We start from the raw sequence: 23,320 nt of genomic DNA, 5'->3' as shown, positions 1-23,320 counted from the left end.
AATATTTTTTATGAGAAGTCTAGGTGAAAGCATCAGAGAGCTAATAAGGAATGAAAAAGATCTTGGAGCAGGAAAAAACTTAGAGGTTAGATCAGCATTTGTAGCTGCCAATTGTGAGTTTCAGAAAAGGCAGCTGAGAAACTAGGAGGAACTTTTGATAGTCTTTTGGGAAGTACATGAAAATTTGAAACCAAACTGGACCTTGAAGGAATTGGAGCTCAGTTTTCAATCATCTTAGCCCTTGAAGTTGGATTAAATTGATCCTAGACGCTAGAGTCCCTAAGTGCCTTTCAAAAGCTATTTAAAATCTTCTTTTGGGGAAAAAGTTCTAGTTCTAAAATAATTTCTGTAATTATTCATATTTAATGTCTATCACTAAATCAAAAAATGACCAGTCATGAAGAAATGTGATGTGATTTTTAAAAGGTGAAGAATACATATAATAAAAAAGATACCCATGAGGGATTCACACACAATGCTGTAAATATGTTCAGGGAAATTAAAAAGCTGAAAACTATAAAAGATAAAAATTCTAGAACTGAGAAGTATACTACTCAACTTTAAGAACTGCATGGATTGGTTTAAGAGCAGATTAGACACAACTAAAAATCATCAGCTGAAAGATATTTCAGAAGGAAATATCTAGGGTAAAGCATAATGAGACATAAAGAAAATGCAAAAAAAAAAACTGTACAAAAGACATAAGAGTTACAATGAGAAGTCTAACTCAGGTGTAATTGGCCTCCCAAAAAGAGAGATGACCAAAATCAACAGCAACAATGTAGCAGAAGCCATATTTGGAGAGAAAGTGACAGAATTTCCTAAAACTGATGAAAGACATCAAACTACAGATCCAAGAAGCTCCCAAACTTTCTAGGAACAGCATAGTAAAACCTGCTGGAAATCAAAGTCGAAGAAAAAAAAGTCCTGTGAGTTGGAAGGAAAGAGGCATTCTCAAGGAATATAAGTCACATGAGCCATGAGGAGGAGAAAGCAGGGGGGAAAGGGGAATTATTTGATGATAAAATCCAGCAAATCAAGATGTGAAAAACAAAAAATCAGTAAGGGAGAAGTTGTCTGGTAAAAGGAACTGTGATAAAGCTCGGAATCCATGTAAATATAGAACTAAGAGTAAAGAATCATGAGAATTACGGTTACAAAACAAAATACACAAGGCTTGAAAATATAAAACTAACAGCTCACTTAAATTATGAAGCTGAAGGGTCAGGAGATAGAGAAGTATATGTACACTAATTTGTTTTTAAGAAGCAAGGATTCAATTCTGTCAAAATGTTGGAATCATTTTTAAAAAATCATTTTAAAAATGATTCCAATATTTTTGTACATTTTATAATTTTGGTGACAAGGCATTTTTGTACTAAAAATCTAGATTCAGCAATCCATTACTCTCTAATTTCAGTTAAATTCAAATTAAATGTTATGCTTGTATTAATCAATAAGCTACATAGTCCAATGTGCCCCCTCTATAAAAATTTTTGCTGTTCTAAAAGAAACTATCATCAGAGTGAACAGGCAACCTACAGAATGAGAGAAAAGTTTTGCAATCTATCCATCTGGCAAAGGGCTAATATCCAGAATCTTCAAGGAACTTAAACAAATTTAGAAGAAAGACCGCTAACAAGACTAATAAAGAAGAAAAGAGAGAAGAATCAAATAGATGCAATAAAAAATGAAAAAAGGGATATCACCACCGATCCCACAGAAATACAATCTACCATCAGAGAATACTACAAACACCTCTACGCAAATAAGCTAGAAAATCTAGAAGAAATGGATAAATTCCTCAACAAATACACCCTCCCAAGACTAAACCAGGAAGAAGTTGAATCTCTGAATAGACCAATAACAGGCTCTAAAATTGTGGCAATAATCAATAGCTTACCAACCAAAAAGAGTGCAGGACCTGATGGATTCACAGCCAAATTCTACCAGAGGTACAAGGAGGAACTGGTACCATTCCTTCTGAAACTATTCCAATCAATACAAAAAGAGGGAATCCTCCCTAGCACATTTTATGAAGCCAGCATTGTCCTGATACCAAAGCCTGGCAGAGACATAACCAAAAAAGAGAATTTCAGACCAATATCCTTGATGAACATTGATGCAAAAATCCTCAATAAAATACTGGCAAACCGAATCCGGCAGCACATCAAAAAGCTTATCCACCATGATCAAGTGGGCTTCATCCCTGGGATGAAAGGCTGGTTCAACATATGCAAATCAATAAATGTAATCCAGCATATAAACAGAACGAAAGACAAAAACCACATGATTATCTCAATAGATGCAGAACAGGCCTTTGACAAAATTCAACAACTCTTCATGCTAAAAACTCTCAATAAATTAGGTATTGATGGGACGTATCTCAAAATAATAAGAGCTATCTATGACAAACCCACAGCCAATATCATACTGAATGGGCAAAAACAGGAAGCATTCCCTTTGAAAACTGGCACAAGACAGGGATGCCCTCTCTCACCACTCCTATTCAACATAGTGCTGGAAGTTCTGGCCAGGGCAATCAGGCAGGAGAAGGAAATAAAGGGTATTCAATTAGGGAAAGAGGAAGTCAAATTGTCCCTGTTTGCAGATGACATGATTGTATATGTAGAAAACCCCACTGTCTCAGCCCAAAATCTCCTTCAGCTGATTAGCAACTTCAGCAAAGTCTCAGGATAGAAAATCAATGTACAAAAATCACAAGCATTCTTGTACACCAATCACAGACAAACAAAGAGCCAAATCATGAGTGAACTCCCATTCACAATTGCTTCAAAGAGAATAAAATACCTAGGAATCCAACTTACAAGGGATGTGAAGGGCCTCTTCAAGGAGAACTACAAACCACTACTCAATGAAATAAAAGAGGATACAAACAAATGCAAGAACATTCCATGCTCATGGGTTGGAAGAATCAATATCGTGAAAATGGCCATAGTGCCCAAGGTAATTTATAGATTCAATGCCATCCCCATCAAGCTACCAATGACTTTCTTCACAGAATTGGAAAAAACTACTTTAAAGTTCATATGGAACCAAAAAAGAGCCCGCATAGCCAAGCCAATCCTAAGCCAAAAGAACAAAGCTGGAGGCATCACGCTACCTGACTTCAAACTATACTACAAGGCTACAGTAACCAAAACAGCATGGTACTGGCACCACAACAGAGACATAGTTCAATGGAACAGAACAGAGCCCTCAGAAATAATGCTGCATATCTACAACTATCTGATCTTTGACAAACCTGACAAAAACAAGCAATGGGGAAAGGATTCCCTATTTAATAAATGGTGCTGGGAAAACTGGCTAGCCATATGTAGAAAGCTGAAACTGGATCCCTTCCTTACACCTTATACAAAAATTAATTCAAGATGGATTAAAGACTGAAATGTTAGACCTAAAACCATAAAAACCCTGGAAGAAAGCCTAGGCAATACCATTCAGGACATAGGCGTGGGCAAGGACTTCATGTCTAAAAAACCAAAAGCAATGGCAACAAAAGCCAAAATTGACAATTGGGATCTAATTAAATGAAAGAGCTTCTGCACAGCAAAAGAAACTACCATCAGAGTGAACAGGCAACCCACAGAATGGGAGAAAATTTTTGCAACCTACTCATCTGACAAAGGGCTAATATCCAGAATCTACAATGAACTCAATCAAATTTACAAGAAAAAAACGAACAACCCCATCAAAAAGTGGGCGAAGGACATGAACAGACACTTCTCAAAAGAAGACATTTATGCAGCCAAAAAACACAGAAAGAATGCTCATCATCACTGGCTATCAGAGAAGTGCAAATCAAAACCACAATGAGATACCATCTCCCACCAGTTAGAATGGCGATTATTAAAAAGTCAGGAAACAACAGGTGCTGGAGAGGATATGGAGAAATAGGAACACTTTTACACTGTTGGTAGGATTGTAAACTAGTTTGACCGTTGTGGAAGTCAGTGTGGCAATTCCTCAGGGATCTAGAACTAGAAATACCATTTGCCCCAGCCATCCCATTACTCGGTATATACCCAAAGGACTATAAATCATGCTGCTATAAAGACACATGCACATGTATGTTTATTGTGGCACTATTTACAATAGCAAAGACTTGGAACCAACCCAAATGTCCAACAACGATAGACTGGATTAAGAAAATGTGTCACATATACACCATGGAATACTATGCAGCCATAAAAAATGATGAGTTCATGTCCTTTGTAGGGACTTGGATGAAAGTGGAAACCATCATTCTCAGTAAAGTATCGCAAGGACAAAAAACCAAACACCGCATGTTCTCACTCATAGGTGGGAATTGAACAATGAGAACTCGTGGACAGAGGAAGGGGAACATCACGCTCTGGGGACTGTTGTGGGTTGGGGGGAGGGGGGAGGGACAGCATTAGGAGATATACCTAATGCTAAATGAGGAGTTAATGGGTGCAGCAAACCAACACGGCACCTGGATACAGATGTAACAAACCTGCACATTGTGCACATGTACCCTACAACCTAAAGTATAATAATAAAAAAAAAAACAGTAAAAAGAAACAACCCCATCAAAAAATGGGCAAAGGATATGAACAGACACTTCTCAAAAGAAGATGTTTATGTGGCCAACAAACATACTAAAAAAAACCTCATTATCACTGGTCATTAGAGATGCCAATCAAGACCACAATGAGATACCATCTCACACCAGCTAGAATGGTGATCATTAAAAAGTCAGGAAACAACAGATCTGGAGAGGATGTGGAGAAATAGGAACACTTTTACAGCATTGGGGGGAGTGTAAATTAGTTCAACTATTGTGGAAGACAGTGTTGCAATTCCTCAAGGATCTAGAACCAGAAATACCATTTGACCCAGCAATCCTGTCACTAGGTATATACCCAAAGGATTATAAATCATTCTACTATAAAGGCACATGCACATGTATGTTTATTGCAGCACTATTCACAATAGCAAAGACTTAAAACCAACCCAAATGCCCCTCATTAATAGATTGGATAAAGAAAATGTGGCACATATACACCATGGAATACTATGCAGTCATAAAAAGTATGAGTTCATGTCCTTTGCAGGAACATGGATGAAGCTTGAAACCATCATTCTCAGCAAACTAACACAGGAACAGAAAACCAAACACCACATGTTCTCACTCATAAGTAGGAGTTGAACAGTGAGAATACATGGACACAGGGAGGGGAACATCACACATCAGGGCCTGTCGGAGGTTGGGAGGCTAGGGGAGGGATAGCATTAGGAGAAATACCTATTGTAGATGACTCGGTAATGGATGCAACAAACCACCATGGCACGTGTATACCTCTGTGACCTGCACGTTCTACACATGTATCTCAAAACTTAAAGTATAATTAAAAAAAATTTGCTGTTCTATTTACTCTTCTGTCCTTAGTGATACATGAAAGATATTCTTTATTAATGATGTTTAATTCTAGGTGGAGGGATTTGGTATTTTTAATCAGTCTTTGAAAATTTTTTCTGTTTTAAAATGTTTGTAATGAACATATATCCATTTTACAAAAGCAGTCTAGTTTCAATATTATTTTGAAAGAGCACAGATTTTGGAACCATCTTGCATATAAATTTATCTCTAAACCTCAGTTTACTCATCAGAAAAATGAGCATGTTAACACCTATTTTATAAGGTGGTTGTGTTAAACATGAATATTTATATATACAAGAGTTAAATAGGGTATGCACAAAGTAGTATCTTTTTTGTTTTAGTTATAGTTGTACTAGTTTGTCAGATAGGCTAGAACAACATATCTCTACTTATCTGTAAAATGATGGAGTTTGTATTGGACATGTCAGTGTACTCTCCACTCTTGGAGTGGACTCTTCTCTGTGTGGCCATTTTGCAGTCTTCCATGTCATTCCATGACCACCCTCTATCACCACACCATCACCCCAAATTTCTTGTTCCATTTCTATCACAGTTAATTGGCCCAGGGGTAGACTATGATGTAAACTAGGCTAATTCTGGCTACAGGTGACTGACCCAATCTAGATCTTTCCTATTTTTAAAAAACATTCATGAGAAAAGGGGATTTCTTGGGCCCACTTCAATGTCTGAAAGGTGTAAAACTTAAAACTCTCAGGGCCACATTTTCACCATGTAAAAAAGAGTGACAACTTGCAGAAGGAAAATAAAAAGACAGGAGTTGGAGAGCTCTTTCCGGGAGCATTCACATTCTTCATCCCAGTTGTTCCAGAAGCCCAGGTGTATCTGTGCCCTTCCCATGATTTAGTTGTGCACCCATTCTTGGATTCTATTTTTTAATTTTTATATTTTTTTTGTGATACAGGGTCTCGCTCTATCACCCACGCTGGAGTGTACGGATGTGATCATGGTTCACTCAGCCTTAACCTCCCAGGTTCAAGTGGTCCTCCCATCTCAGCCTTCCGAGTAGCTGGGACCACAGGTGTGTGGCACCAGGCTGGGCTAATTTTTTTTTTTTTTTTTTTGTAGGGACAGGGTTTCTCTATGTTGCCCAGCCTGGTCTTAAATTCCTGGACTCAAGTGATCCTCCCACCTTGGCCTCCCAAAGTCCTATAACTACAGGCATGAGCCACCACACCTGGCCCCATTCTTGGATTTTATAAGTCAGGAAATTCCTCTGTCCTCTCTTCCCTGTTTTAAAAAATGGAATCAGTTCGGGTTGGATTTCTGTTATTTATAACCAAATCAATAACAGGTTTAGAATAGATGACTTTTAAGGCTTCTTTCATCTGAATATTAAGTTAAACTATGTTCTTCACCTTTACTTGATAACTGATTCACCTAAATGGGATTTTTCAATATCTTAATAAAGCTTTGTGAAATTGTTTTGTATGCACAGTTGTACAATTCACATCCTAGTCTGTAATACAGTATGTTCTGTGACATATCTTTGTCATTAGCCTTACTAACCAACATTTGATAACGTGCTTTTGAAAGAGATTGTTTGACTCATACCACTTTCACTTAATCATTGCAAACATCTTACATTCCTACACAGTGCTGATTGCTAAGAAAAAGAGAATACGTCCTCTTCCTGAATTTATGTATATTCTTTATGATTCTGCTTTTCTCTTTTGGATGACATTGTACTTCTAACTGCAAAATTATTGTTTTTATACAAACCTCTTTGATGATGAAGAAAACCATGTTTAAATGCCGGCCAGATGTTTTTTCATTTCCCATTGTATATATACATATATAATATTTTTTCATGGGGTAGGGAAGGTCAGGGAGAAGAAAAAAAAAAACAAAAACTTATAGTGAACATTGAACCTATCTAGTTATTCTAGAATCTATCTTTGTTCCTTAGAAGAAATTCAACATTTGCCTTACAACCAGAAAATAAACATCAACTTCTAGAGAAAACTATTGAATTTCAAAATCCCTTTGAAATGTCACATTAACCTGTTTAACTTTCAGTCAGTTCTTTAAAGTAGCAAACATTTCCTGATGACTCCCAGATCTATGACTGCTTATATTTCTCTAACTTAAAAATTTGTTTCCTTCACTCACAAACGAGTTGTGGTGAATGACTCAGCACTGTTTGGGCCTGGGAAAAGTGTATCGCAGCTGCAGTCCTGTGTGCAGTGTTTCTTCAGATCAGTTCAATTTTTGAGCATTGAACAGGATCAAATGCTAAATCTAGTCGGTTTGACTAAAACTCTATACAGCTCTAGCCTTTTATTTAGCCTTCCAAATAAATTCTAATATTTAAAGTTGTATTTGTTCATAGATTGTCTTTTATTTTGAAATGTATAGAAATCAGGCAACAACCATTTATTATTTTACTCAACATCTATGGAGTGTCTATTTGCAAGGCACTGGGGTCAATAGAGTAAAAAAAAAATGCTTCTTGTTCTTGAAGACCGCTGTTTAGTATAGGGTGAGACAGACATGTCAATTTTGTAAAGGTAGTAGATAAACAGGGAAAATTCTGTAATAGAAGGTAAGTACTATGACAGCCCAAAGAAATAAAGAAATGAATGAAGTTTTCTTCCAAAAAGAACTGGGTTTATAACATTCGTTTAAGGTGAGAACTTCAAGAGTTTTTTTGCTGAATCATCAATAGCTTAATTTCCTGGGACATAATTCAACCAGGTGGCCTTTTCTTGTAATGTCATTGATAGTCTACTTGTCTCACCCTTACTTTTTGTTATTCTTGTTCACCAATTGCCATGCACTTTGACTTCCATGATACAGTTTTCTCAAAATTCTCTCTGTAGGATGACCAAGCACCATTTAGGTCTCCATGACATATGAATGCACATATCCACATTATTAAGAATACTAATATTGAGAGACATGGATGACTACATAACAGTAATTATGAGATAATAACCTGTCTGAATGAGCCATATCTTCCTGGAATTAGTATTCTTAATATTTTTGAAGCCATGGTTCATGAACCTTTGAAAAATCTAATTAAAAGTACAGGCTCACTAATGACAACAGCACATGCACACTAATTTTGTTTATAATATCAAGAGGTTTATGAAAGCTCTTCAGTTCTATCATGGGCTCCAGTCCAATAATTCCTGTACTAGAGAAACTTCTCTCAATTCAAGTCACATTTCCCACATGTGACCCAGTGATATGTCAAAGGGTAAAGGCTGAGATTTCTGCCTTTGAACCTCATCTGGTTCTTTCATACCTGGGTGCTTCAAGCTCCATACACTGTCTTAGAGAATCTCAATTTTGTCATCAATTAACATGGCCAGTGTCCCTGCAAAGCTAAGCTGGACCCTCACAGAAATTTTGTCCTGGGCACAAAGAATGGAAGAGATGAAGTGATGTCTGAGGATTTGAATAGATTGAATATTCTAGACTAGTGCTGTCTAATACAAATATAATGCAAGCCACAAATTTTGGCCACATTGTAATTATACATGTTTGAGAAGCTACATTGAGAAAAGTAAAATGAAACACGTGAAATTAATTTTAATAGTATAGCCTGTTTGATATATTCAAGGTTTTTTTTACCATGTAATCAATATAAAAATGGAATGTTTTATATTCTTTTTTGTTCAAGAGTTCAATATCCAGTGTTGATTTTACACTTACAGCACATCTCAATTTGGACTACATTTTAAGAACTCAATCACTACAGATATCTCTGGCTTTCTTAAAGAAATAATCCACTTTTCACCTTTTAAAAATAATTCCACTCCCCCACCATAAGTATCTGGCAATAAATGAATAGTTTATCTTTTCTTTTTTTGTTGTTGTCGTTGTTATCGTTGAGACAGCATTCCACTCTGTCACCCAGGCTGGAGTGCAATGACGCGATCTCGGCCTACTGCAACCTCCACCTCCCAGGTTCAAGCGTTTCTTGTGACAGCCTCCAGAGTAGCTGGGACTACAGGTATGCGCCACCACGCCCAGCTAATTTTTTGTATTTTTTGTAGAGACGGGGTTTCACCATGTTAGCCAGGCTGGTCTTGAACTTCTGACCTCAGCTGATCCACCCGCGTCTGTATCCCAAAGTGCTGGGATTACAGGTGTGATCCACCGCACCTTGCCTAGTTTATCTTTTCTAACTCAGGATAGTCATATGTATTATTTTGGGAAATACAATTCTAGCTTGAAGAAAAAGGAGTATAATACTTTGCTGCATCATGCATGGAATAAGATGGAATCTGTGTTCTCTGAACTGCAATGCAGCAACCCTTACCTATGAAGAAGCTGCATCTTTTCATTCCTTTTCTCTAAAGGACCAGTGGATTTGGTGCACCTACAAGACAGCCTTTAAAATAAAATGACCAAAACAGACCTTTGTACCTACATCCCAAATCAAGCAAACTCATAGCAACATCCTTTAAAAATTGCTTCAGGCTGACCACACCAGGATTGCTTTTCAGATCAGAATTAAAAGATGGTGTCTATTCTGAGTAAATCAATGCATTCCTGACCAGGAACAAGTAATCACAGCATATATGAGGCCAGGAATGACATTTATAATGAAAGCTATTAAATTATTATTTTCTAAAACATAGAAATTCTTCACCTTCATCACACAAAAAATATTGCTGCACTATTCAGGTATAGTAGAGCATTTAACAGAGTAGTCTTGAAGACCAAATGTTAAAGCTATCACTCATATGCAGCAACTATTTTAAAGACACATCTTTAGCATGATTCCTCAGTTAAGCTACCTCCTGTATGCATCTCATTTTTGGAATAACAATTTTCTTGCCACTGAATGAAAATATGTTCTGAAATTTAGGCACCAGTTTTTTACCCAATTAAATGCTCTGTTGTGTTTTTAAATGGCATCATCTGAAACAGGCACATTATCCTTTGAGGAAAGGGCACATTGTTAAGTTTTTTTGAATCTACACTGGGCATCTTGAATCTGTTTCTCGGAGTTTAAAAAAGTTCCCAATGCTAGCAGTTAATAAATGTAAATAAGATTTTTTAAAATGTGGCTACAATATTACAGTGTTAATTGCATTACTCACCAAAAATGCAATGAGTCATTTTTATAGGTGTTTCTTATGCAATTTGGAGGACTTATTAGGCACTTGATAAAGAAGGAAGATACTCCAAACCTGGTAAAATGAGTCTAGAAAGACCATTTCCTTTCTTTAATGGGGTTTAGAAAATTTGCAATTAAGAATAAGCTAAGGCAACTTGAAATTTTGTTATGGATTTATAGTCTTTCCAACTTCATCAGAATCGCAAGAAAATTTGTTGATTTCAATTGTTCCCAACCTTTTCAAACTCAAAAATACTTTTCTCTACAACAAAAACAATGTTTAAGAAGAAATGTGTCTTCCTACTAAATAGAAGTCAAATTCATTCTCCACAGGTGCACCAAAGACTAAAAACAGAAGATTAACCACATTAAGGCAAAGCAAAATGATAGACTCTCCCAGATTAGATGTCCATGTTTACTAACCACAGATTGACAAATGTAGTCATGGCTCAGCTCAAAAATGTCTGTGACTCTTGTAACTAAGAGGAAATTGATACTTAAATAAGGACAAAGGTGAAATACCAAATACTTGCATTTAAACTCCTTCACATGTTTCCCTGGAATTTCCTTCACCTCTTCTTCTTCTAAAAGATGTGGTGGTAATGAGAATGTGCTTTGTTTCCCTTTTGTTACAGGGAGCATAATGGACCAAGGGTACCTGCTGCTGCACTTTGAAGTCCAGTCTTGTGTTGCCACTGAGGCCATGCCTACCAAGGGATAGTTCCTACCAATGGTAAAGTGAGGTAGGAATAGTAAGGCAGCCCGATTCTTGGGAGAGAAGGGGACTACTGTCATTTACTTTGGCTGAAGGATTCGTGAATGGTTTTGCTGAACATACGACCCAACCATCTTTACCTCTCATCTTCACTTGGAGTCAGACTTACATTACAATCTCATGGCTCTTCCAGCCCTCTCCAGCTCCTACCATATTTTCTTTCATCATGCATTTCTCCTAATAAACTCCTTCTGTATTCAATCCTGACTTGGCATCTGCTTCTCAGAGGACCTAGACTAACCCATCAACTCTAATGTCTTTTCCAATTCCTCCAGGATTAACCACTGAATTTCTGTGTACTCATTTTACTGTGCAAAATACAGAGGAAAGTGATCCTTCATAATTTGGCCCCAGCCCATCTCCCTGGCTGCAGCTACCATCTTTCTATGCTTTCTAGGCACCCAACTCACTATAGTACCCAGAATTCCACACCTTTGAAAATGCTGTCTCCTGTGCCTAGAATGACTTCCTCTCTAAGTTATGTGACAACTGCTTCATTTTGCAAGACCACATCTAAGTTATCTCCTTTAGTAAGCCTTTCCTAACATCTCTAAGCAGAATTTATACAGTGTCCTCTTCTTGCACCGATACTTTAGCATTTTTGAAGATTGGCCAGTTGTGTTTCAACATATCCTTCAATTTGAGTTTGCCAGTGGTTCCTCATAACTAGACCCAGGTTATGAAGTTTGGTCTGACTGTCACACTTACTATTTTATTTTCATTACCATCCTATGAGATTGCACATGATATCTGTGTGTCCCATTACTGATGGTGTTTGTTAAAATCACTGAAGATTAAGAAACCAGGTTTCTCTACTTCTTATTCCTTTTGTAATTAACAAATGTTTTGAATGGAGATACTTTGAGACTATGTAAAAATCTCTTTCTTTACCTCATTTTGACCTACTAGTTTTAGTATCTGTTGAAGTTTCTTGCTTGGGTTAATTATTATTATGATTATTGCCAAACGGTGAGTTTATAAAACAATATTCCTTCTACATTTATTGGAAGATTTCTGCTGTAAGGAAGAGCTTACTCTTCTACCCATTTATTGAATTTCTTATTATTATTTTAAGACAGGGTCTTACCCGATCACTCAGACTGGAGTGCAGTGGTGCAATCATGGCTTATTGTAGCCTCAGCCTCCTGGACTCAAGCAATCTTCTCACCTCAGCCTTCCGAGTAGCGGGGACTACAGGTACATGCCACCGTGCTCGGCTAGTTATTTAATTTTTTGTAGAGAACGGAGTCTCACTATGTTGCCCAGGCTGGTCTCGAACTTCTGGACTCAAGCTACACTCCCTCCTCAGCCTCCCAAAGTGCTGGAATTACAGGCATGAGCCACCACTGCACTTGGTCTATCCATTTATGTATGTATGTATGTATGTATGTATGTATATATATCATTGGGGTACTAGATTATTCAATGGGTTATAATTTGTTCTTTTAGCATTATTTTCATGTTTCAGTTGTACTTTGGCCACTGGGAGCCAGTTCCTTCAAGCTTACTTCTGTGTTCTTTTAATATGTCCGCATTCTTTGAGTATTTCCTTTCTTTCTATTATGAAAGGTGTTCCAGGCTCATCACATTCTCAGCCTCAGCCTTGGATTCAGTCATTTCTTCAAGGAGTCTTTGTTCATTTCAGTATTTCAAACGAAGATATGAGCACTAGGTGATAATTACTACTGGAGTACTATTACTCTTAGGCTGTTTCAGCAGATAGCTAGGAACCACATACATTTATATTTATGTCTATGTACCTCTATAACTAAAACTAATAGCTCACTCTAATACCTTCAATTTTAATCCATTATTGGCTGGGTTTATTATGGTTTTATCTTTTCTTTAATTGTCACTCCCTTTCCAATAGTGAAAAACCTTGTTCTCATTATTCACAATATATTTATTATCTGCTCAATCTCCCTGGGTGTGGCTAATCTTCTGATAGTGCTGGGCCACCACACCCCTTGCAAGTGGACTTGCCTTGTGTTCAGATTAGCCTCCTCTGCACAGGTCTGCCTTCCTTATCTGGGCAGCCTACCTTTTCCAGCCTCACACAGGGCTGTTTGACAATGGAAGGCAGGATACTAATATATTGTCTAAATAAAGGAAAGGGAAGAGGAAGATGTAGAGCTACTAATATGTCTTTATTCTTTTTTAATTGCTTACTATTTGTTTTAAAAAGAGAAAGCAAGTATCAGGTTTACAGCCTTCTATAAGGAGTAGTATCTAGAATTTAACAACACTATTTGCTTTAATCGTGAGTATGTTTAGTTACTTGATCTATTTATTTACCTTAAATATATTTTAATTGCAGAAAAAAAATTAAATTATTTAATCTGCCCAGTTCTTAGGCATGTAATTCAATGAGTTTTAACAAGTATATTTACCACATTGAGATTTAGAATATTTTCATCTCCCCTGAAAGTCCTGGTCAATCTCCATCTTTTGTGGGCAACTACTGTTCTGATTTGTATCAGAATTCCTTTTGCTTCCTTTGTAAATATTTTTAGAGAAAAGAAGTTAATAAAAAACTAAGATTACAAATGTTAACAATGATATAAGGAGTATAGAATTGCACAGAAGGTGTTGCATAAATGATGAGAGTTGGGCACAATGACTTGTTTCATGGATGTCTTGCAGAGTTTTTCTCTTTCCCTTAAAAATCTTTCTGTTGCTACAGTGGAGATAGCCACCTATATTAGACACGCTATTAGATAAAAGCTCTGGCCTTTCCTCTCTACTCTTTCCATATATACTTTTCTTTCAAGCACTATTTATATACCTTCTCTATGCTATGTGCTCTAGGGCCTGTAGACAAATAAGAAACAGTTCCTGTATCCAAAATAGAGATGGCCACCATAATCTGATCCATGGGAATATTTACAAATCTGGGCCACAAATTCTTGTTGCTTCCTTATGGATGATGGCTAAAATTCACAAATCCATTGATTTGCAAGAGGATAATTTTAGATGTATTTGAAGGAAATGAGAAAAAAGAAGAACAAAGAGGGTAGAATTCCTATTTCACAATTTGCATGTGGTTTTTAAATAAACAAAAATAGTTTTATTACAAAATTACATCTGGCATTAACAAAACAAAAAGGCCACCCATACTCTACAATTTAAGCATGTTAACTACTGAATCAATCCAAGTAAACTAAAACAGTTGTTCCTCTAATGGAAAAATCAAGTTATAAACAAAATTACTTTGGGTTGAGGACTTTTGGATAAGAGCCTGGTCTTTCTAAATTTTAATACACTCCTTCTTTTTCTCTACTTGGTTTTGACTTCTTGTCTTTTTCTAGTCAAGCACCTGACCCCAAATAGGGAATTCATTTTGTACTGCAGTTAGCACATTGTGAAAAGGGATAAATATAATTCAAAAATTGATGCTATCAATCAATCAATAGGCATTCACTGACTGTCTGAGCACTATAAGACAAAAATCTCTGTCCCTAAGAGCTTCTGCTATATTTGGGGAAATAAATTACATGTAAACATTTGAATTTTGTGAAGCAGAAATGACAAACTCCCACATAGACATTCTTTACCTTAACTATTAAAATATATTTATGCTCAGTCACTGGTTACCAAGCAACTTTTCAGAGCAAGGATCTGTCACTCTCCCATATTGTACCTGGATTTGAGAAGTTTATCCAGTGAGAAAATAGAATGAGCTCCATTAACTTCTCCCTAGAGAGTAGGGCAATAGCAGCAGGGTCTACTTTACTTGTAAACCGAATGGAATTTGAGATAGACTGCTTAAAGCTATGAATTTTTAAAAATTATTATTTTTTTAAGATGGAATCTTGCTCTGTTGCCAGGCTGGAGTGAAGTGGCGCAATCTCAGCTCACTGCAGCCTTCACTTCCTGGGTCCAAGCTATTCTCTTGTCTCAGCCTCCTGAGTAGCTGGGACTACAGGCACGTGCCACCATGCCTGGCTAAGTTTTGTGTTTTTAGTAGAAACGGGTTTCCCCATGTTGCCCAGGCTGGTCTCAAACTCCTGAGCTCAGGCAATCCAGTCCGCCCACCTAAGCCTCCCAAAGTGCTAGGATTATAGGCGTGAGCCACTGCACCCAGCCCAAAGCTACGAATTTAGAAACAATTATTTATCAACATAAACAAGTAGCATAAACATCTGGAATCTTCGTTTTAGCTCCCTGACCCACATCTCTATACCAATATCTACCTCACTGAGAAGTCAATGAGTTAATTCATGTGAGAAAGTGTTTTATAAACCTTGCTATACTATCCAAGTGAAAGGTTGTATACAACTCCATGAGTCTGAACAGTTTGCTGCCTATGCCCTAGTGTGATACATGTATCTTTGCATTTGAGTATAAATTAAGTGTAAACTTAAGGCAATTTAAGTATGACAAGAACAACATTCACCAGTCATATGTAATGATGAAATAAGGTGTGGCAGGAAATTTACAACTGAGCAAAATCATAGGCAGTATTGACAGGTCTTAAATAAAGAAAGCTCATAGCTAGGAAGGCATTAAAGCCAAAGCTTGCAAGAGACTGTTTAAGTTTTATAAACTTAGCTAGGAGGTTCACTTTGCCTGAAACCATGAGGCAGATCATTTACCCATTCTGCCTTAATTTCCTCCAATAGGGTGTCATAGTTACAAACGTGAAAACTGGCACTGTAGAAAAAAAAATTTTGAGGCCAAGTGTATATAGTATAGGTATTGTGATTCTAGGTAATGTAACTTATTATTCTGTTTACCTTAAATCTACTTACTTTCTTTGCAGGTTGCACTGGAGAATCTAAACTCTTCTGGAGATGTCCCAAGGCCTAACCTGCACCTCTTCACAGCATAGGCAAGAAAATTCTATCTGACCTTTCTGCCAGGAGGAGGGAATGTTTAGGCAAAAATGAGTAACCTATGAAATCAGCCACCAGCATGGCTGTGTCACTTTGGTGCTCCCACAACAACTTGAAGCATTTTTCATATTAAACTTAATAGCTGACCTGTCTTCCCCCTAGCCTGTGAGATCCTTCAGGGAAGGACTTTCCCTCATGTTTCACTCACCTCTATCACTCTAACAACTAGGGCAAGATAGTAGGGGGGACAATCAGTAAATATTTGTGGACCTGAATATGAGTAGAGGGCACTCAAGGAACAGCAAAGGCTTAGAAGTATCATAAACTTCATGTGTCCAGGAGGGAAAGAACAAAATTTAGTGCAGACATTTTTACATACTAAGTCAAATGTGAAACATTTTTCAAGCACAAAATGTTATATACATTCCTCTTCCTCTTCCCATCCCTAAGTTTCACCTTATTCCTGCTCCTTACCCTGTCTTTGGACTCTTCTATCTCAGAGTCTGATTTCTCCCAGTACCTCAGCCCTTCCTTTCCCTCTCTCCAATCTTCACCCCACCCTGAAGGGTCATGGATGTGTTGAGGTCAAGATGAGGTGAAGCTCATTGAGGGAGGAAAGATAATTGGGCATCCAGGCAACAGCAAAAACTGACAGCTCAATGGTTCAATGTTTACAGTAAAATGTCCCAGAATCAAAATGATCACATCAAAATATATATTCATAGAACAATGGTCTAGTTTATAATATCACTTGCATGATATGGAAAAGCAGGAGAAAAGGTTGAAGTGTTAAGAGATGGTCAGATATTAGTCTAGAAATTTTGTCAGGCATCAGTAGGGAAACAGAGAGGCTTTTGAGCAGTAAAATTAGAACATCACTATGAAAGCAGGATTTAAGTGTCATACAGCCATATTCAGCCTAGCTTAGAAAAGAAAAGCCCATATTCTGGGGCTCCAGTTAAAAGATTACTGCAGCTCTTCAGAGTAAGGTAATGTGAGGCCTAAAGGAGAAGAGCCCCAGAAGTATGAAAGGGGGTGATGACCAACTGGGCTTGGCAGATAGCAAAAGGCTCAAAAAGTTGACCCTAAGTTTTGGATCATAAATGCCTGGAAGAATATCTTACCTATTGACAAGGAGCCATTTTGAAGAGAAAAATGTTGTTTGAGAATATTAATTTTGAAATGATAAGAGATATCCAAGTGGAAATACACAGGAGGGCAGGAAGACATCAAAATTTCGAAGGGTATGCCACCAGACCTTGATTAATGTGTAAAATTTACTTAGCTCTAACAGAGGCCCATATGATTATGTCTGTTAGAGGAAGTGTCAAAACAAGAGTGCCTACCATGTGATAGACAGCAGGTAGCCAGTGAATGAGGGAAAGATGAGGTAAGAGGTATAATCTTTATGTAAAAATGGGGGGCTTAACTGGGATGCAAGAGATCTTTTCCTCATAAGTATGTAAGTGTAATAAGATGTCAAGCGATGTCTATCTTGTACTTGTGATTAAAGGCAATGGCTGAGAAGAACCTCATATTCTAAGAGAGAAGCTAGACATATCTCAGGACTTGCCAAAAGGCAGCAAAGAAATGAGACTACAGAAAGTACCATTGGAACAGGAGCTGAGAGGGAAATAATGAGAGAGAGTAGGTTAGCAGTGCATCTATGGGGCTAGGAAAGGTCCCAGCAGAACTCTAAAGGACCCACAAAAGCACTCCCATAGAGCACAAAATATCTGCAGAGCACACCAGAACTGGATAGCAATAGCACTCTTCATGGATGAACCCTTTTTCCCCTTTGCCTCTTCATTTCCCTGTCCCAACCTGGTGTTACCAAGAGTAACATATTGGGGGAGAGGAGAATAGTATGTTTTAGCAGTGAAGAAGTGGGCTTTATCAATTTCTTAACTGCTAATCTATAGAATTCTTGGGTCATGGCATACTAAGACAGAGAGGAACCTAACATTGTATGAGAGATTGGATGTCGTTGTAGATTTATTTTTAATATTTGAAATGATTCTATTCTGTTATTAGTCAGATATGGCTAGAAAAGCTATTGAATTGGTCTGAGAGTACAGAGAATAGAGATCTGGCAGAATGGCTTGAGGGCAGCAGTGGATGAAAAAAAACCCTGACTTTATTGTATCCTACTTAGTTCAGCTCATTCTACAACAGAAGCAAGAAAGGTCAGGGCAGTGAATATTTCTACTCACATAGTGACATAAAGCTTAAGGGAAATCGGTGAGTGGTGTAATAATTGGGTAAATTTCTTTTTTCAATTTACAAAAATTTTTAAATCAGTATTGAACTTTTAATCCCTTCGTATATGTTTTGAGTTATGTCAAAGTATGTTGCCAACAAAAATGTTTAGAGAATCACTGTGGAAGGGAGTAGGAGACATGGAACTAGAAATGGGTGGGATACTGAGGCTGAGCAGTTTTTTAAAATCATCAGTACAGAGGTGAGTGAGAGGACCTTTCCCTTAACAAAGAAATAATGAGAGAGCAGGTGAAGAGTGCATCTCTGGGACTAGGAAAGGTCCCTACAGGAGAACTCTGAAGGACCCACAAAAGCACTCCCACAGAGCACAAAGTGTCCACATGTTCCTAGGTCACCCCCAAAGTACTTGCCTGCTACTACACAAAGACAAGGCTCAATGGCACCTTCTTCCTTTATCCCAACTTGAATTAACTGTTTTCAGCTACTACCTTTAGGTAGAAGTTAATCATATAACCTTATCCCTAGGTCACTGTTCTAAAGGTGGCTCTTTTGAAAGACTTTGCAAAAATTCATACATTTCAATAAATGTTGAGGTTTTTCTAGGCCCAATCAATCCAAGAGCCTGGGGGAAAAATTTTATTTAAAGTATGTCAATTTGGAAATTTTTGTAGGTTAATAGTAGTTCTGCAAAGGCCAGGTCTTCTTGGTCTTTGGAGAAAATTCACCATTACATTAAATTCCCTACACCTCTGTTTCTTCATTGAAAGAAAGATGTATTAATACAATTGGCCCTGTGTATCCATGAATTCCATATCCATGTATTTAACCAACCACAGATTGAAAATATTTGGGAAATAATAAAATACACAAATTAAAAACAATACAGTATAACAAGTATTTCCATAGCATTTGCATTGTACTAGGCATTATAAATAATCTAGAGATTTAAAGCATAGAGGAAGATTTGCATAAGTTATATGCAGTACTACATTATTTAATATAAGGGACTTTAGCATTGTTGGATTTTGGTATTTGCCGGGGGGTGGGGTGGTGTTACTGGAACCAGTCCCCCAGGGATGCCAAGGGACAACTGTACTTAACAAGTTTGTGGAAGGATTGAATAAAATAATGTATATCATTGCTACAGGGTTTCAGATGATTTGGAGTCCCCATACCTTTCCAACTTTATCTTATACCATCTTTTTCCTTTGCTCATTATCCTCCTGGAACTTTAGCTGTCTTGCTCTTGGTCAGACACACAAAGCTATTTTCCACCTCAGGGCTGTTCAATGTGTTGTCTCTCTACATGTAATTTTTTGTTCCTAACCACTAGGCTACTAGGGGACATATAATTTTATGACTTCAGCTGTTTGCTCCCTCTTGTCTCTCAGCTCAAATGTTACCCTCTCAAAGAGGTCTTCCCTGGCCTTCTACCTAAAGTTGCCTTTGCTGGATATTTGGTATCTCATAACCTTGCCTATATCTCTCCTAACGTTGCTTTACAACCTAATTATTTTGTCCATTTATGTATTTGCTTCACTATTTCCGGTCTCCTCACACTGGATTTCAAGATCTTTGAGTTAAAAACTTCGTTGATCTTGTTTACCTACTGCTCAAGGTAGCTAGCACAGTGCCTGGCATTCAGTAGACACTCAATATTTGTCAAATGAGTGACATGAGCCTTCTCTGTATACAAGTATATGGGAAGGTTAGATTGAACATTTCAAAATAGTCAAGTTAAGAAATATGGGAGAAAAATTGTTCAAGCATATTTATATGGAGGCACAAAGCGGAGGCAAATGAAAACTCTCTGCAGGAAAGTTTCCAAAGGCCAGGGTTTTTGTTTAGAAAGAAAGCCAAGCCAGGCTCTCTAACTGGGGCAGACAATAGCCTGGCATTCTCTGACCCCAAAGGTGACTCCTATCAAGGCAGTGGCATGAATTCTCATTTGGCAAAACATTTTCAGACCAGATGAACCATGCCAAACCGGAGGCCTGGAAACAAAAACACCATCTGAATTATGTCATTTCACAGGACAAGCTGAAATTATTTCACAGGTTAATACCATCGTTTCTTGGTATTTGGAGCTAAAACATCTTCAAGCCATAATTTTTCATTTTCAAATTAATCGGAGACCCATATGGCATCCTGGCTGAACCAGGATGTGCTCCTGGGAAGAAGAGGCATTACCTGGCTTGGCCCTGGCTGACACAGGCCCAGGTGTGCTGGCCTCAGGACTCATTTCTCAAGGAGACCGGGCACAGTTAGCTGCACACTTAGGCCTGACTCCATAGGCATATCCAGAACCTCACAGTTGCTATTAACATCCTGGCTTAGTACACACAGAACAGTTCTTTGAATTTTATTTCCTGCTCTTGGTAGGCAGAACATTTGCTTTTTACTTTGGAAGGGGTGTGTCACTTGTAAGGCTGATAGACTAGACTGGAAGGACAGTATACTTTTGGTTTACATGCAGTTCTTTGGCTTTACCACGTACGAATTCCAGGATCTTGGCAAAATACCTAACCTTGCTGAGTATCAGTTTTCTCCTTAATAAATGGAGAAGATATTACCAAATAGAATATTTCTGAAGATCCAATGAGATAGTACATGTGAATGTGCTTGACACATAAATATTTCCTTCTCCTCTCCCTTTCTTCTTTCTTTTCCACCTACTTTTCACATAAAAGAAAGTCCCTTTCTGATTACCAGGAGACAGCATTGGGTAGTGGCCAGAAACTTTGGCTCTCAAGCCAAGTAAACTTTGGTTTATATCCCAAAGTTTTCTCTCCTAGCTTACAGACTTGAACAAGCCATTTAAACTCTTTGTACCTTCATTGTTTTCTCCGTCAAATAACCACAGTGATAATCCTACTTTATAAGCGTATTCTAAGAATCGCATGATTTGAGGTGCCTGACTCATGGTAAGTGCTCAATAAATATCAACCATCTCAGTCCCCAACCTATTCCTTCACTGACTACTCAAAGACATGGAGGGAGACTTTAACAAAAGCAAACTACAAATTAGGAGTAAGTGGCTTTGATTTTCTGATCTAGTGCACAGAAATCTTCATTTCTTAAGGGATTGCCTTGGGTTTAGTATATCCTCTCTCCAAGGCCCTGATCATTTTTTTTGTAGTGATTCAAAAGAAATGAAAGAGCAACGAGAGAAGAACAATGTAATATGTTAAGTGTTATAGGCAGAATTTGGGTCTGTATGACCTTTTCTCTATCTGGTGTGACACTCAGGCAAATGTTAACATTATGTGGGAAAAGAGACTTCACAGATTTAAATAAGGTTACTAATCAGTGGGTGTTAAGATAGAGAGATTGAATGATTCCTTTCAAACAGAGGGGGAAATCTGTGATATTGAAAGCACGAGAAGGATTCTATCTACTGTTCTTAGCTTGAAGATGAAGGAGACCATGTTTCACAGACATGGAGACCTCAATTCTACAACCACAAGGAACTAAATTCTGTCAACAGCCAATGAGCCTCTAAGAGGATTCTGTCCTTGCGATAGTTTACTGAGAATGATGTTTTCCAGTTTCATCCATGTCCCTACAAAGGACACGAACTCATCATTTTTTATGGCTGCTGTTCTCACTCATAGGTGGGAATTGAACAATGAGAACTCATGGACACAGGAAGGGGAACATCACATTCCGGGTACTGTTGTGGGGTGGGGGGTGGGGGGGGCGGGGACAGCATTAGGAGAGACTAATGGGTGCAGGAATCAAATGGACATGGATACATATGTAACAAACCTGCACATTGTGACATGTACCTAAAACCTAATATAAAAAAGAAACTGCAAAGTAATAAAGGGTCTTGTTTTTAAGCCATTAAGTTTGTGATAATCTGTTATTGAATCAATAGAAAACCAAATACACCACGTTTGTAACTTTCCCTGAAGCACAAAATATAACAAGGAAAAATTAAACAGAACAGAGAAGTGTCCCATGATGAATGTAGTACTTTGGATCTGAGGTAGACAGTGGAACACTTCTACCCAGAATCCCAGAGATCAGGATTTTGAAACCTTCCCATTGCTCTTTGCTACTGCCTCCTCTGAACTCCCTCAATACCATTATGTAGTTTCATTGTAGTACTTTTCAGTCTCTTATAATTATTTATGTGATCATCTTCACAATGTATGAATGTCTTAAGGGGAGAGACTATGTGATTTACTTTTGTCTCTCCAAAACCTAGCACGGAATCTCACACAGTAAAGACACTCAAGATGTGTTTGTTAAATGAAACAATGAATGAATATGTGAAAGGATAAATAAACGAAGACCCCAAAAGCTAAAATAAAGTATTTGTTGTATTTGTTAGGGTTACAGAGAAAATTTTAGTTTTAAATTTACATGCATAAATATTCTTTGTTGTTGTTGTTTTTCTTAACTTCTATTTTAGATTCAGAGGGTACATATGTAGGTTTGTGACAGGTGTATTGCAGGATGCTGAGGTTTGGGTTATGAAATGATCCTGTCACCCAGGTAGTGAGCATAGTACCCAATAGGTAGTTTTTCGGCACTTGCCGTCTTCACCCTCTCCCTACTCCAGTAGTCTCCAGTGTCTCTTGTTCCCATCTTTATGTCCATGTGTACCCAATGTTTACCTCTCACTTAGAAGTGAGAACATGTGGTATTTTGTTTTTTGTTTCTGCATTAATTAGCTTAGGATAATGGTCTCCAGCCATACCCATGTTGCTGCAAATGGCATAATGTCATTATTTTTATGGCTACATAGTATTTCATGGTGTATATGTACCGTGTTTTCTTTATCCAATATACCATTGATGGGCACCTAGGTTGATGCCATGTCTAGGCAGTGCTGCAATGAACATATGAGTGCATGTATTTTTTTGGTAGAACATTTTATTTTCCTTTGGGTATATACCTAGTAATGGGATTGCTGAGTTGAATAGTAGTTGTAATTTTAATTTTTTTAGAAATCTCCAAACTGC

The 23,320-nt window shown here is 37.6% G+C and overlaps 1 protein-coding gene across 1 annotated transcript in view; it reads left to right on the top strand.

Annotated features, from left to right (window-relative positions):
- The window catches only part of METTL15 (methyltransferase 15, mitochondrial 12S rRNA N4-cytidine), a 253,088-nt gene extending 243,732 nt beyond the window's left edge, over positions 1-9,356 (top strand). Inside the window, exon 8 of the mRNA XM_058446368.1 lies at positions 9,289-9,356. The gene's annotated coding sequence lies outside the window, so the exon portion shown is untranslated. The remainder of the gene's footprint in view (positions 1-9,288) is intronic.
- Positions 9,357-23,320: the final 13,964 nt, after the last annotated feature.

Source organism: Hylobates moloch, unplaced genomic scaffold (genome assembly GCF_009828535.3).
Source record: "Hylobates moloch isolate HMO894 unplaced genomic scaffold, HMol_V3 SCAFFOLD_11, whole genome shotgun sequence".
NCBI lineage: Eukaryota > Metazoa > Chordata > Mammalia > Primates > Hylobatidae > Hylobates > Hylobates moloch.
This window is presented reverse-complemented; position numbering and strand designations above follow the sequence as displayed.